Source organism: Heterodontus francisci, chromosome 18 (genome assembly GCF_036365525.1).
Source record: "Heterodontus francisci isolate sHetFra1 chromosome 18, sHetFra1.hap1, whole genome shotgun sequence".
NCBI classification, from domain to species: domain Eukaryota; kingdom Metazoa; phylum Chordata; class Chondrichthyes; order Heterodontiformes; family Heterodontidae; genus Heterodontus; species Heterodontus francisci.
The window spans coordinates 22,893,905-22,910,023 of NC_090388.1; the positions used below are offsets into that span (position 1 = coordinate 22,893,905).

Consider the following 16,119-nt stretch of genomic DNA (forward strand, 5'->3'; position numbering starts at 1 on the left):
TATTAGTTTTATTTTAAGAGAATAGGAAGAGGCTAGACAGAATCCCATTTATTTCTGTTTTATTGTTCAGAAGGATTGAAGAATGGGAAACGTTCTCAATGACTTTGGTTTTATGTTAGAGTATAATACCGGAAAAGACAAAAGTTTGTTAATGTTTTAATGTTTAGTATGCTTGATTTTTAATAGATCAAAAGGTTTGATTGCGTCCATAGTAATAATTCTTTTGAAGATAATAACTGGTAAGATAACTATTTTGTTTTTTTTCACTGTGACACTCTCTTCTTTTTTTAAAGTGAAGAATGGCATCTTCATCCTTATTCTTGCTCAAATATTGTAGACCAACCCACAGCCGTACCAGTCTTTCATGACTTCTTAAGACGTACTTTCATGGCAAGTGGTTGACTTGGAGTCACTAGAATCTGAATTAACCAACTTCACCTCTCCTTGGAAAGGTTTGAATCAGAATTCATATGATGTTGCAGATGTAGTGACATATACATATTATTGTACATTAAATTATGGGAAATGTAATTCTGCACTGCAGTTGGCTAAAAGTGTTGTAAAACTGTTAGTATATGTACCTAAAAAGTTGAATTGGAATTGCTGAAGGTGTCCTCCATTTGTGGTCCTTTCTGCAGATGCTGATTCTGACAGTAGAGATCCAACTGAGCTCATGCCGCACTAAGTAAAGATAATCTTTCAGAAATGGTGCGTTCAGTATTAAAAAAAGATTTTAGGTTGGTAGTATAGCCTGTGTCTGTGTTCTTGCTGAGTTTTAAAATCTTTTTGCTTGTACTATCACAGACTTCTGAGGCAAAATGTGACCATCAGTTCACATCTGCCAGTCCACAAATTGGTATCCTGCTTTAAGCAGCAGTTTTTTCCCTTAATGTAGATTAGCTCCATCGCAGTGACAAGCCAAAGAATTTATTTTTTTAAAAAGTGAAAAAATTATACTGGCAATATGTAAGTGGTGTTTGCAGGAAATAGTGTATTTTCAACTTTTTAACACTTGAGTTATTTAAACAGTTTCAGTGCAGCAATTAATGTAAGTAAGGAGGGAGCTGTTATGTCAGTTCCTAGCATGGCAGAAACACTTAAACACAGAAACACATGGGCTGGGTGGGGGGGCACAGGTGGTGGTCTTGATGGTGGGAACATGTTGGCTATTTTTCTAGGAACACAAGATTCAGTAGCAAAGCCCATGTGCCAGTTTAGTGGACAACATTGAATCAGTTCAGGTGAATTTGAGGTGGACCTTGCCAATTCAGATTTTTGGTGGAGTTTGGAAGTCTAGTAGTGAAATTCAGAATGTTTAGCATTCTGCACAGATGCCAAGTTTTGCAGATTCAGCATGAAAATGTGATATGTGCTTTTAGAATATTAAACTAGGATGTTATATTGGGTTAACTTGTTGGCAGAGCATTATTGTCCTTTCCTTATTATATCAATAATTATGGACTTAAAGCTTTCAGGGATTTGATTTTGTAAACGCAGTAGGACCATTCACTGTGGCTTCACTTTGCATTATTCTATCACATTTATACTTGTGGGAAAAATTAAAGTAACAATCCCCACCTAACACTGTTGTTAGAGCACCAAGGAATGCAGCAGTTCAAGGAGAAGGCCCATCACCCACCTTCTCGGGTGGACACTAAATACAGCCTTACAAGCTTTATCCACATCAAGAAAACAACTTAAAAAAACACACAATCTGTGTTTCAGTATAACAAAAAGTTAGGTATACAACTTTTAAAATTGCACCAAATGTGTTTGGATTAGCAGGCTACACTCTAAGTGCAAAGCTTAGTAAATTCTGGATTTCTTATGTTTTGATCACACAATTCACAGGAAGTACTTCAACTGAAGTCTAAACTAGGCAGAGAACAAAATGTGATTGAACAAAACTTACATGGTACTGACCATTTTCTTTATTGTTCTAAATAAATTAAACTGGTAAACTGCTCTTGTAATCATTGCTTCAGTTTAGAGGTAGATTTATTGTATTTTCTAGTCAGTCACTGATAACCAAGGAAAAGTGAACTTTATTGCAGCAGAGCAGATAGGGTCTGTAATTTAATTGGCATGATGGAACAGATTGGAGAAAGCTTGGCATGTTTGTTGAAAGTAACCTGCAAAAGCCAGAGTCCCTTTTGAGTTGAGTACAGTTCAAAGGTTTCGTCTGAATTTGATTAGTAGTTTGAAAGCATTTTTGAAAGACCAAGGCCTTGAATTTATGTAGTGCCTTTCTGTGTCAAAGCACTTCACATACAATAAGTTACTGTGAAGTGCATTTACTGTTAAGTACTCAAATGCAGCAGCCATTTTGCACACATTTTGTTTCCGCAGATAGCAATGGCCAGCTAATTTTTTTTAGTGATGGATGTTGAGGGAGGAATGTTGGGCAGGACAGCAGGATTACTCCTTTCTCTTACTAAATATTGCAACATGTGCTTGACCATGTTTTTGTTGTTCTTTTGCATCTGAGAGACATACTTCCTACTTTTCCCAGGGGTCAGAAAAGTACAGTGGTGTTCAATTCCAGATTGTACCAAAATTATAATTGCCTACATAGCTCCAATGCAGAAAGCTTCTGATCCAAACCACACTGAGAGCAAATTGGAAACTTAGTTGCATTGAAGGTTTAGATGCTAAACTAAATTACATTTTTTGTACTTTTGCTATGCTCTGACCTCTGTAAAGTACATGGTTAGCAAAATAAATTTGAGTACAGTCTGATTGCTATAAATTTTAAACCTAGGTTCAGCAACTTAAAGTAATCATGTAGTCATTGTCCAACCCAAGATCACAATACCCACTTAGACACCTGTCCAGTTCATAAGGAAAAAACGGCCATTGGGTTTTGGGCCTGCTCCTTCCAAAGGACTTGTACAAGTTGTTTCACTGTGGCTTCTATCGATTTAATCTCCTGAGGGAAAATGCTGAAATTTTCTTCATGCCTTAATAATTAAGTCAAGTAAAGCACGAAAGTACCTTTTTAACCTTGTATCCCACATGATATATCTTTGGTTACTTTTCTTAATGGGACAATAGGGCCCTTCATGTTCTACACATCTCTCTCTGTACTTGTCTTTTATAATTCTCAATCTAAACAGCTGGTTCATCCAACTGTTTGTTAAATGTCTGGCCATGAACCTAGCTGCTGTATCTAACTATTAACGCATGTCTTTTGGAGGAAGAATGTTCCTAATATGAAATAAGAACAGAAAATGCTGGAAATACTCAGCAGTCAGACTGCATCTGTGGAGAGAGAAACAGTTAATGATGACTTTTCATCAGAACTTATCCTAATCTGGTTTGTTTGCTGCTTGTTAATTTTGTGTTCAAGTCTTTTGGTTCTGCTATAAGTTAGATATGTGCTTGTATCTAAATTCTGTTAATTAAAAAAACTGGATCATGTCTCCTGAATATTTTCCAAAATGAAAAGGAACATTTTAGTAGAACATTTTATTTCTCCTGTTTCTTCACCCCTAAATATGCTTGGCTTTAGACTATTTTCATTTGAGGTCAAACAAAGCTGGAGTTGTTTTATGTTTAATTGAAATCAACTACTAACTACATAAAAATAATTAAAATACACTTGTGGCCCTCAATGGCTTTTGTAAGTTACTTTGTACCATTATATTTAATTTAAATCTTCTCTTACTACTTTGGGAATTGTTTTGACATTAACCGTTGCCTTAGAAAAGTTAGGTCACAGTTGAATAAAGGGGCAGTTTGATTTCTGTGATATTTGGATTATACCTTCTAGTCTTGTGCAGAGTAGTCTCTTTAGTCACTGCTGCAGTTCAGGGCTTAAGTTTTGCAAGCTAACTGCTGGCAAGTGCGGAGCAGTTAGTCTCATTTGCCAACCATAATAAAACTTGATGCCAGGAGCTTGGTAGTTCCAGGACCAGCAGCGCAGATGGAGTTTGTTCAACATTAAATTGAGATTTTCTCAGCCTCACAGTTTAAAATCACGTCAGCTATATGCACTTGCTATATATATTTGCACACCTGTCTAATATTGTAATCATTTTATCATCTGTCAGTATAAAAGTAGCTAATGATGCTAGATAAAGCAAAAATGCCTGTCTCTAATTTCTAACTGTTCAGAACCACTGCCAAGATAAATTGAATTTCTGTACATTACTCATGCTAGCTTTCATTATAGTATTACATTTCTCAGTAAAGTATTATGGGCAGCTATGAGGGTCTAGAAACTAAATGATAAATTTATGAATTAAAGCCCCTGGAGCAGAGTTTTGCCCACAAGGAGCACACATCAGGAATTTGGGTGAGACCAGCATTGGGCCTTACGAGATTTTCTGTTTAATACATTATTTTTAAAAGTTACCCTTGAGGATTCCTGGAAACACTTTTACTAACATTATGGCTTGGCCTCGCTAACTTTTTTTGCACTTAAATTAATAAAACATAATTTGTGTCTGGTGAGTTGATGCATTACTAATTATGATTTACAAAAATACCTCAAATGTTCTGTAAGTGACAATTGCAAAGGAACCTTCCAGAATGTAATTGTGTTTTTTTTTGTGCTAGCTATTTATAAAATAGAGTATTGTTTTTCATTGTCTTCCAACATGTAATACCAATGCTGTTTTGGTAGAAAGACAGGTGTGTGTTTAAACAGATGAGTAAATTTTCAGTGAAATCTACTGTTAAAACGTTAGTGTGGGGACATAAACCATAAGTTTCAAATCCTGAATGATTCTATAGCAGTCAGAGTCTCAGATTTGTACTATCCATTGTATTTTCAAGAAGTTGTAGCAGGGCTACTTATTGGAAGAGTGTGTTAAAATATATGATAGCCTGTTGCAATTCAGTTCAGTTTTAACTTCCCTTTCATGACTTCCATTAAAATTCCAGTAGACTAATGTACAAAAACTTTCAGCATCTGAGGTAAAATTATTACATTGTTTCTGCAGTGTTCAGTGTCTTGAAACTACCTTCAGAACGAATGTATCTTCTCCACTCAGTATCAATGTTAGGTTCATGCTGTACTGATTTCAGTTAGTTGCTGAATAGTTCATTAGACTTCCACGGATAACTCAGTGGTGTGTATAGTATGCATACATATGTAAACCAATATAGATTGTGTCCCAAAAAGTAGAAAATAGTTTTGGATTGAAGGTATATTTGTTGAATTTAGTCATTTGTTTTTCCCTTCTCCTCTTCCTCCCCTTCAGTTTCTTTTCAATTTGTTTGAATTTGCATGTTTTGGCACATTGTAACATTTTGCATTTTTACTTCGAACCATTGCTGTACTTGAATTTCTAGCAACTATACACAGTTAGCTCTGAGTTTGGATCATATCAAAGATGTATCATAGCATGATGCAGCATAAAAGGAGGCCATTTGGCCCATCGTACTTGTGCCGGCTCTTCGACAGAGTTAGCCAATTGGTTTTCGGCTTTGGAGTCAGATCACTCTGCTGTACTTGACTTCACATAGTTACTTGATCTTGATAGCCACTGAGTCTTCAATATTGTTGCTACATGCATGGTTAGAATAGTAAGATTTGTAGAGAGTAAAGTATATTAGGAAATAGTTGTTTGTACTCTGTGCACAAATATTGGGCTGGATTTTGCTCTCAGCAATGAATGAATGGCTGTTCATTTACACTTGCACGTGCCCACAGACTTTCTGTGGGATTTTACACTGGAATTCACTGTAATTGGAGACCCATTTCAGTGCAACGCCCTCAACAGGGGATCTGGGACCTGAATAAACAGGGTGCACAGCTGCGTATCTCCTTAACCAGTCAGTTTGAATAATTGTTGATGACAAGACAGTGTCTGAATCAGGAAGTGTTTGAATATTTAATTCAACGTCAAATCAGATAAAGAAAGTGAAATAGAGAGGGAAAGATGGGATTGAGAGACAAAGTGATGAGACCGAAAGAAAAAGTAGAAATAAATATTTTATTAAATCTCTAACAACAATTAACATCTGAAGGAATGAGACTGTACTTTTAAAAGTTAATTTTCAGTTTCGGAGAGGTTGTTTGGCTGTAATTAAAGCTCATCACAGCAGTAAAAATGTACTTGCATTGGAATGGACAAGTCCTATAAGGTAAGTATAGCAACTTCACGCTATTCAATGATAGGTCTCTTGATGGGATCCAGTATAATGCAGCTTCTGGAGGAGCTGTGTGTTTCAGACAGCAGCTTCCTGATTTTGGCGTTTAACTGCACGTGAGGTCTGCAATTGCGAATGCTGTTAGCCTCACTGTTATTTCTACAGCGAAATCTAGCACATTATGTCGACTAGTTGATCAAATATTGTAGGTTACATGCATGATGAAATATTTCTATTGGAATACATACATTTTAATCAAATTACAGTCAATGTGAGAAGCAATGATTATTATATAGCATAAAGTTTGGAAACTAGAATTTCCTTTTAATTTAATGTTACGGTTTGAATGATCTAATTCATGTTTTTATGCACATTAAATTCCCAGTTTGTTGTGCGTTAGTTATGTTGCTTAATTTGAATGATTGAATTTTCAATTGACTGTAATACAAAAAATTTCGTAAAGTTGCTTCCAAATCAAATGTTACCATACCTTTCATTATATAAACATAATTTTAAAATTTGCATTTGTACATGAGTTCTTAAATGATGGAAAATTGTGAATAAAGGTGTGTACACTTTTAAGTAGTATTCTAAAGCATAGATTTTCATATTGATATCCAGGAGACTTCACAAAGTTGTCAGATCTCTGTTCATCAGTCATCAGATTTATTTAGTTTTCTCTGCTTGCTAACATAACCGCTTGTTAGTTCTGTTTTTGAATATTAATTAATATGTTTTCTGTAATGCAACTGATTTCTGTGGGCAGCTGACACTGGAACCATTCAGGAGTTAGGATAGGGTCTCCATGAATGTGCCAGTTCTTACAGCAGGTCTTCCACACAGAGAAATTTGAAAACAACTACTCGAAAGAATGTAAGGATAAAGTAGATAATTATTGGAAATCTCACACTACTAGTTGAAATATAATTGCTTATTACAACCAGACAGATTTCTTCAAAAAGAGTTTTTGATTTCTATGATGTTTAACACAATCCGAGTTAACTTATCCCTTGTAGAGGTAATGTCATGTGACAATATCCACGCTCTATTATTGCTGGTTATCTCACTATACCCAATTGCACTTAATCAATTTTCCTTACTAGAATTGCTGTTAATACCTAAATTAGGGAGGGATATGATGGTAAGTGTAATGTATTTTTATAAAAGACTTTAAAGTCTGCTTGGAGGAGCTGTATTCAGTAAGTGTAAGGTTACATTTACACTGCAACTGTAATATATGTGCAGAAAGCTTTTGCTCTATATCAATGCTAAGTTGTGCAAATCCAGTGTCCAGTGAGACCTTACTTTTAGATTTACACCACAATTACAGCATTTGTGCCGAGAAAACTTGTTTCATGCCAGTGCTATAGCTACCGTGTACTTGCAGCCTATGTTGTTCTAACATCCAACAAGTACTCTGATAAAACAATACTGCAGTGCTATATGTATTCAAAAGGTTGTATTTTCTGGAGAAATTAATTTCATATCAGCTACATGAATTTTTTATTCATGAATACTATATGAATATTTTTTAATGCATGGGTTGTCATCAGAAATGACAAGTTGCATTTATGTTGGGATTGGGATTGAAATGTCGAAAGATATTCCAAGCTTATTCACCAGAGGCAGGCTTAGGGAGGGTATAAGGTCTGGGCTGTTGAAGGCATAGTTACCAATGATGAGGACGAAGGAATAGGGTTTGGCGTCAAGCGTGGAGAATTCTGAGGAGAGAGATTGTAGGGCTAAAGAAAGTTAGAAATGAGGGGAAAGGCCATCTGGGGATTTAAATGCCAGGATGAACATTTTAAAGTTGAGATATTGAGGCACCAGAAGCCAATGTAGATAGGGGTAATGGGAGAGTGGGATTTGATGAGGGATAGGATACAGACAACAGAGCTTTGGATGAGCTGCAGTCTATGAAGGGTAGAGAGTTGAAGGCTGACCAGAGGAGCAATTGAAATAAAAGCAGAAAATGCTGGAAATACTCAGGTCTGGCATCATCTGTGGAGAAAGAAACAGCAGTTAATGTTTCAGGTCGATGACCCTTTGCCAGAATCCTGAGCTTCCTTTTATTTCACTTTCCGCTCAAGCATGACAGGATCACCGACCTGAAACATTAAATCTGTTTCTCTCTCCACATATGTTACCAGACCCACCGAGTATTTTGAGCATTTTCTGTTTTTATTTCAGATTTTCAACATCTGCAGTATTTTGCTATTGGGTTAGTTGAGTCTGGAGGAAACAGAGGCATTGATTGTTTTAGAATCAGATGGCTGAGACAGGAGCAGGGCTGGATGATGTCATGGAGGTGAATGTGGCAGGGTTTGTGATAGAAAAGATGTTGTGCTGTAAGCTCAACTTGGATTGAATAGCATTCCTAGATTGTGAACAATCTAGTTCAGCCTGATAGAGTGGCAGGGGAGGAGCCTCGAGTCGTTGACAAGGGCTCAGTAAAATAAATTTTCAACAAACTGCAGCTGTTTTTCTGGGAGACCTGGCGGAAGGGGGTGCACCTTTAAAAGAAATCAGTTATTAACTTTTTTTTGTTTTATTTCATTGAGCAGAAAATCATAGTTGTAATATAACAAGGGGTATTAAGCTGGAGGGGCTCCTGTTTCTGACAGTGTTGGGCATTGGAATCAATTTGTATCTTTTTGCAATGTTCAAATTAAGGAAGGACTCTGGGTCAATCTGTGGTCCCATTGAGTGAGGCTCGACACTGAGAATCTTGCCTTTCAGAATTTGTTCATATATTTTTATCTGTTTACTGTTTTTCATTCCCTGGACTTTTAAAACTAGCAAAACCAAATTGAGAAGTACTGATCAGGGGATGTGGGACAGCTATGGGGAAATGAAAATGATAATTTCACAGTGACCATTGGCCAGCATCAGAAGACTGAAGAGCATGGGCTGGTAGAGGTTGAGCAAGCCCATGAAGGGATTGTAAATAGATATGGCAAGAATGAGCATGATGGGTAAGCAGATGGGCAGTGGAGTTTTGAACAATGTGGAATTTGATGCAATGGAGCTCAGAAGGCTAGCAAGGAAGGTGTTGTTTCGCTCTGATCCGAAGGCGCGATAATAATGGATAGCATTTTCAGTAGCAGTGAAGGTGAAGTAAAGATGAAGTTGGGCACTATTGATAGAAAAAAAGCAGTCTTGATGATGAATAGGATATGGGGCTTGAAACTGGGATTGAAGAGGACAACAGAGATGTACGCCATCTGGTTCAGCCTGAGTTAGTGGGGATTGGAGTTGACTGCAGGGGTGTGGTATTTTTAGTGAGCGCTGAAAGAAATTACTTTTGGTTTAATCAACGTTCAGTTTGAGGAAATTCTGGCCTATCTGTAGCTCGATGTTGGACAAATAGTCTGATTAACATTAAACAGATATACCTCTTAAATAGAGTAATTCACGTTGATTTTTTTTTTAAAAAGATGTTGCTACATTCTCCAGCATTATTAAGTAGAAAAGAAACTACAGTAAAGTACATAACTTCAATCAAGTACATAACTCAGTAGTTACCTGAAGGGGAACCATGACCAGTTTCTATTTTTCATGAGGTTCAGCTGTTCTAATTTTAAAATTATACACCCTACCCGCCCTGTGCTCTCGATGTCCATGGCACTGTGCTGTGTTCCCCAGTTTGGCGTGGGACCATCAGTGTATTTAAAAGTTTTTGAAACAAATATACATTTTTATATATTACATGTTTTCTATACTCAATCTTTAGAGTCTTGTGCTATGGTATTCCTAATGTTGAAATATTAAAGAAAAAAAAAGGGTCTTAAGGATGAGAGTAAAGAAACAGGAGCAGCCCATTTACAGATGATCTAGAGTGATAACCCTTAAGTCTTTGAGTTTATTTAGAATATTTCAGAAAATAATTTTTAATTTCTAAGAATTTGTGTATTTTTAAGAAGGAATGAGAGTAAATAAAAATATTCCCTTTCTCGTTAACTTGATATTATTTCAGTGTTGTGTATCATTTAGGTTGGACAGAAATTGGGAAATTAAGACTGTGCACTTGACTACTGCCCATGGTGTAGAAATCCATTAAAATGTTCTATTCTTTAGCATTTAAAAAAATGAAGTGCTAGAATCCATTAAGAATTTAATAACAAATCCTAGCTAATTTTAACTTGAATAGTGTACCAATTCTGAGATGATAAAATTGAGATTTTCTATCTGTTTGATCGTATTCACATTGTATCCGAGTCCATTATTTGATTTTTTTTTTTAAGTCATGTATTCTTGAGACCGCGTAAAGAATGATTCCATTTTATATTGAATCTAGAACTTATACTCCCAGTTGTACAGTTACTCCCAGTGTTTGACAGTTCGATACTTGGTGTATCAAGAAAAAATGCTATGCCATGTTTGATCATGGTTTACCTGGAGTAGTGAAATGCTATGGAATTCTAGCTTTGAACACTGTAAGGATTCCAATTTTACTAACTATTGAAATCTTGGTATATAGCAGAGCCATAGAGTTTTACAGCGCTAAAGGAGTCCATTCAGCTCATTTGCGTCTATGCTGCCTCTGTGCGAGCAGTCCAAAACCAATCCTCTTGTGCTGCACACTGTCAATAGTCCTGAATCTTCCCCTGCTTCAATTATTCACTTTTCCTTTTAAAACTGTATGTCCATGCTCCTGGCCCTTTCCCATATTCAACTTGGACTAAACCTGAGAAACCTAAGAAGGTATATAACTGAGTTTCAACACTGTGCCTCATCTACTGCCTCTGGCTGAATATTCCATGCTCTAATAATTCACTGTATAAAGGAAGTTCTCCTAACCTCTGATATTTTAAACTTATCACCCTTTGTCAGTGATTCCCATACCAGAGAAAATAGTCTTTCACTATTACTCTGTCAAAACCCTTCATAATTTAAAAATGCCTCTGTTAAGTTCCCTCTCAACTGTCTCTGCTCCAGTTCAAATAATGTGGTACCTCAAGTCTCTCTTCATATTTTTGTGTTTTCCTTGTTGATTACTGTGTACTCTTTATAGATTGAATATCCTTTCTACAATGAGGCACCCAAAACTGCACACAGTGTACTTCAGCTGTGACTTTTATTCTATGCTCTGTTGTTAAAACCCACAATGCAATTGGCTGTTTTATTGGTTTAACTTCCTTCATTTGCCCTTTCAAAGAATTATGGGTTTGCAGTCATCAATCTCTCTGTTCCCCCCCAAACCTTTCTGTGCCTTTCCTTTACAGTGTATACTCCCATTCCTTGTTTTTCCTCCCAAAATGTATTATCTTGCACTACTCTGAGTTAAAGTGCATCTGCCACCTATCGACCCATTATGCTAACGTATCTGTCTCTTCGAAATCTTGTACAGTTCACCTTGCTGTTGCCAAACCTACTTTTGTGGAATGGGCAAATTTTGATCCCTGCACCAATGTCCAAATGATGTGCATTTAGTAAGGACAGAAATGGGCCACTTTCACATCCCTGGGGTAAACCTCTTACTAACCTTTTTGAATGCAAACAACAACCATTAACCCTAATTCTTTGTTTCTTGTCGATCAACTAACTTTCTATCCATGTTGCGATATCTCTTCTAAGCCACACATTTGAATTTTTCTAACAAGCCTTGTGTGAGACATTTTATCGAATACCATAGGAACTGTATTGACTGTATTTCTTTTATCCAGTATCTTTTTCAAAAAACATTATCAAACCAACTTGTTTTAAAGAAATCTGAACTTGCTCTTCTTGATTATCTTATGCTTTTGAAAAGCTCACTGATTTTGATTTGAATTATGGATTCTAAAAAGGTGCCTATGACTGAGAAAATAATTGGTCTGTAGTCACCCAATATATCCTTTTATTCCTTCATGTACAGAGGGGTTTCAGTGTCTACCTTCTAGTGCCCTAGCGTAATTTCTATCTTTATAGAAGTTTAAAAAGTTGTAGTCAGAGCCCCCTACTGTTCTCTGACTTCCTGGACCAATCTTAGCCATCAGGACCTGATAATTTATAAAACTTTATTTCTATTTTATTTCAGAACCAATTCCTTTTCTGCAATTATCTCTGATAGTTCTTCCACAACATTCTCCAGTACACCTACATTTTCATATCCAGTATTTTTTGTAAAATAATTGCAAAATATTTATTTAGTATCTTTGCCATATCTTCATTCTCTACGAGATTACCCTTTCATGCTTTAACAATTTTTTAACTTATTTATGCTTACCATCTAATTGCATGCTGAGTTGTGAGCATTCTGATAGAGCCAGCAGTGGCTGGGGAGGGGGATGGAATTGGTGGTGAGCGTATGGAGATTGTGGTGGGGCTGAAGATAGTGGCTTCGGACTTCCCAATGTTTAACTGGAAGAAATTGCAGCTCCTCCAAGATTGTATGTTGGACAAGCAGTCTGACGACACAGGCAGTGGAAGGATTGAGTGATGTAGAGTCGGGTGTCATCAGCTTACAAGTGGAACCTGACCTCATGTCTGCAGATGTTGTCAAGGCACAGCATGTAAATGAAGAGAAGAGGGTTAAGCATAGGTCTTTGCAGGATTCTGGTGGTAACAGCGTAGGATTGGGAAGAGAAGCCATTGCTGGAAATGCTGTGGTTGCGATTGGATAGTTAAGTAGCTTGGAGTAGAACCTAGTATGTATAGCTCCACTGAGCTGGACACTAAAGGAGCATTGTTGGAGGAGGAATTTGTGGCTGAAAGTGTCAAAAGCTGTAGCGAGGAAGAGAGCACTAATGTAGCTTGGTCACAGTCACAGAGGAAGTCATTTGTGACATTTAGGCCACTTTGGTGCTGTGACTGGGCGAACCTAATTGCAAGTTTCCAACAGAGTTACAGGAAAGATTGACATAGATATTGTAGGAGACAACACATTCTACGATTATGGAGGAAAAGAAAGTTTGGAGATGGGTGGTAGTTTGCAAGAACATTGGGGCCACGAGTGAATTTATTGACAGGTGGGCGGGGTAGGGTGATGAAGGACTTTAAGGGGTGAGGATCGGACTGTACCAGGGGAACAACTAGTATGGGAGACAGATTATAGGGTTTGCTGGCAAAAGGCATCAGAGGTGAAGCTGAGGGAAGTGTTAAGTAAATGGACAGCTGCAAAACTTTCTTAGCGATTGGCAGGGCCAAAGAATTAGTAGTTGGAGTTTGCAAGTAACCTGGACGACTTTTTCCAGGGGTGGTTGCAGAAGAAGTGGGATACAAAGTGGGGGTGGGGGGAGAAATGTGTTGATGGATAAAATGAAACAATCGGCGATGGCCTTGTTCGTGACCAAGACTATGGCGTATAGAGTCCATGAGAGATGCTATGAGCCAGGAGGTGGTTGTGAATATGAGTAGAATAGTTTACATAACGTGAGAAATAGGAGCAGGAGTAGACCATTTGCCTCCTTGAGCCTGCTCTGCTGTTTAATATGGTCATGACTGATCTGATTTGTGGCCTTAACTTCACTTTCTTGCCTGTTCCCCATAACCCTTGACTCCCTTGAAGATCAAAAATCTGCCTAGCTCAGCCTTGAATATACTCAATGATCCAGCCTCCACTGCTCTTTGGGGGAGAGAATTCCAAAGATTAACAACCCTCTGAGAGAAGAAATTCCTCCTCATCTCCAATTAAATGGAACTTAACACTTGATACTACACCCCTTTTTGTCTTTATAGGCATATATCTCTTTTGTAATGTATAGATCCTGTATTTGAGGATTTTTCCATTGTTGTTCCATTGTCCTATTTGCTAACTGCTATCCATTTAAGTTGGTCCAATTATTTATCTTACTGATGGTTACCTTTTTCTTGTGCCGCATCCTTATTTTATGTACCCTTTTTAATTTCAGATCGAACCTAACTCTGTTTTGTGTTGCTATTTCCCAATTCTTCTGCTCTCACATCAATTAATTTGCCCTATTTTGTAGAACTTAAAATTGAGAATTGCTTCTTACTATGTTGGCTATACTGATCTAGGCAGCATACTCCCTGCTTTGGCCACTTATGCTACCTTTACTTCAGTCTACCTTGGAATAGTTGAGATCACCCAATATTATTATCCTCTTGTTCTTGCTTATCTCTCTAAGTTGTAAGTAGATCTCCCTTTCTATCCCATCTCCATTGTTTTGTGACCTTTAATGCACACTGAGAATTACAATATTTTCCTTCTCTTCTTGCCTCTATCCATATTGATTCCTTCTTGTTGCAACTCCATATAAATTTCTGATGTTCTAGCAGTGTGATAGAATCCCTTATTAATATTGTCACGCCAGCTGCCTTTCCTGCTATGAAAATATTATAATCTGGAATGTTAAATTCTCGTCCCTAAACCTGAACTTTACATCCATTATCGCTTCTGCATAATACACCTCCATAGTTATTAATACTTCTGCCCAGTTATATATTAAATACTTTATGAAGTCATATACCTACCACTCACTCTTGACCAATTTATTTTGGAAGAATTAACTTTTTTATCCACTTGTAAATTTTTGATATCCCTGGCCCCTTTTAGGACAGTATTTTTATCTCTCACCACCTCAGAGCCTTTCTATCTTTTTAACTTACTTCAGTAATTTTTTTCTTATCATTTATTTTGGGTAAACATAACAGCTTTAATAATTCTACTCTGCCTCACTAGTCTTGAGCACAAACTTTCCACACCACCTTCTGGCTATATTAATTTAATTCTTCTTCCACTGCTCTTTATCTATTTTGCAACAATATTAATGCTATTTTGGTTCAGGTAAAGGCTTTAATATAATTTTCCCTTTTACTGGAACTGGCTTCATTGCCATGAGAATGGAAACCCTTCCATTCTGCAGCTACATGGTGACCTGCCTAATCTTCTCTCATCTGTCCAGTGCACAGTGCAGGAAGCAACATGGAGATTTCTACCCATATTGTCTTGTTTTTCAACCTAATGCCCAACACCTTAAATTTCCTCTGCAAAACCTATGTTATTAGTTCTTCAGCCAAATTCAATGTTGAATTTAGTGCTATGGGTATCTTGAAGTGAATGATCTTTGTATGTATGTAAGTTTTTTTCTCAACCTTTAATTGTTTTGATAAACTTCTCAGTGCTCATCAAAGTGTGGAATGTCAGTGCTTGGGAATAGAACATGACAACTATCCCCAGCACCCTGTGGTGAGGAAGGAGAAAAATTGGTTTGGTAAATGGAAAGTGCATACTTACAGACTGACTGGACTTAGAGTATGGTTGCACTCATGGTTACACCCAGTGCAGTTGAGGATGGTGATGGGGGTCAGAACTTTTAATTTTAATCATGTTTAGGCCCAGTTTAGTATAATCAGTGGTTGTCCCTCAATAATGTGTTTTAAATGCAAACTTGCAGCCAATAGAAAGAAAGAAAGACTGACTTGCATTTGTATACTGCTTTCACGACCTCAGGATTTTCCAAAGCTCTTGTAGCCAATTAAGTACTTTTGAAGTGTCGTCACTTCTGTAATGGAGGAAACGTGGCAGCCAATAACTGCACAGCTAGCTCCCACAAACAGCAATGTGGTAGTGACAAGATAATGTCTTTTTTAGTGATGTTGATTGAAGGATAAATATTGACTAGGATGCCTGCTCTTCTTTGAAATAGTGCCTTGGGATCTTTTATGCCCACCTGAAAGAGCAGACAGGGCCTTGGTTGAATGTCTCATCCAAAAGATGGCATCACTGACAGTGCAGCATGTCCTCAGTACTGTACTGGAGTGTCGGCCTAAGTTTTGTGTCCAAGTCACTGGAGTGGGACTTGAATCCACAACCTTCTGACTTAGAGGCGAAAGCGCTTCCAACTGAGTCACAGCTGACAGAAACAGATAGAGAAAGGAGACTTCCATCTCGCCCAACTGGGCTGCATTTCAATCATGTTTCAGAAGGGAAAGGGCTGTATGCAGGCCTAATGTGCTACCTGTTTTCCCCATTGAGTGATCAGTAAATTTAACCATCATTTTCTGGAAATTGTGGCAGGATTTCTTGTCATCAGTAATAATAACTAGTCAGTTAGATAAGTTAAATAGAGTTGTGGC

General features: G+C 37.3%; 1 protein-coding gene across 5 annotated transcripts in view; it reads left to right on the forward strand.

The window, feature by feature from the left end:
- The window catches only part of cnot2 (CCR4-NOT transcription complex, subunit 2), a 184,480-nt gene that overhangs the window by 2,483 nt on the left and 165,878 nt on the right, over window positions 1-16,119 (forward strand). For 3 of the 5 annotated variants that reach the window (XM_068050412.1, XM_068050413.1, XM_068050414.1), the window contains exon 2: window positions 294-452. The exons of the other annotated variants lie outside the window; for them this stretch is intronic. The gene's annotated coding sequence lies outside the window, so the exon portion shown is untranslated. The remainder of the gene's footprint in view (window positions 1-293; window positions 453-16,119) is intronic. 5 annotated transcript variants of the gene reach the window in all.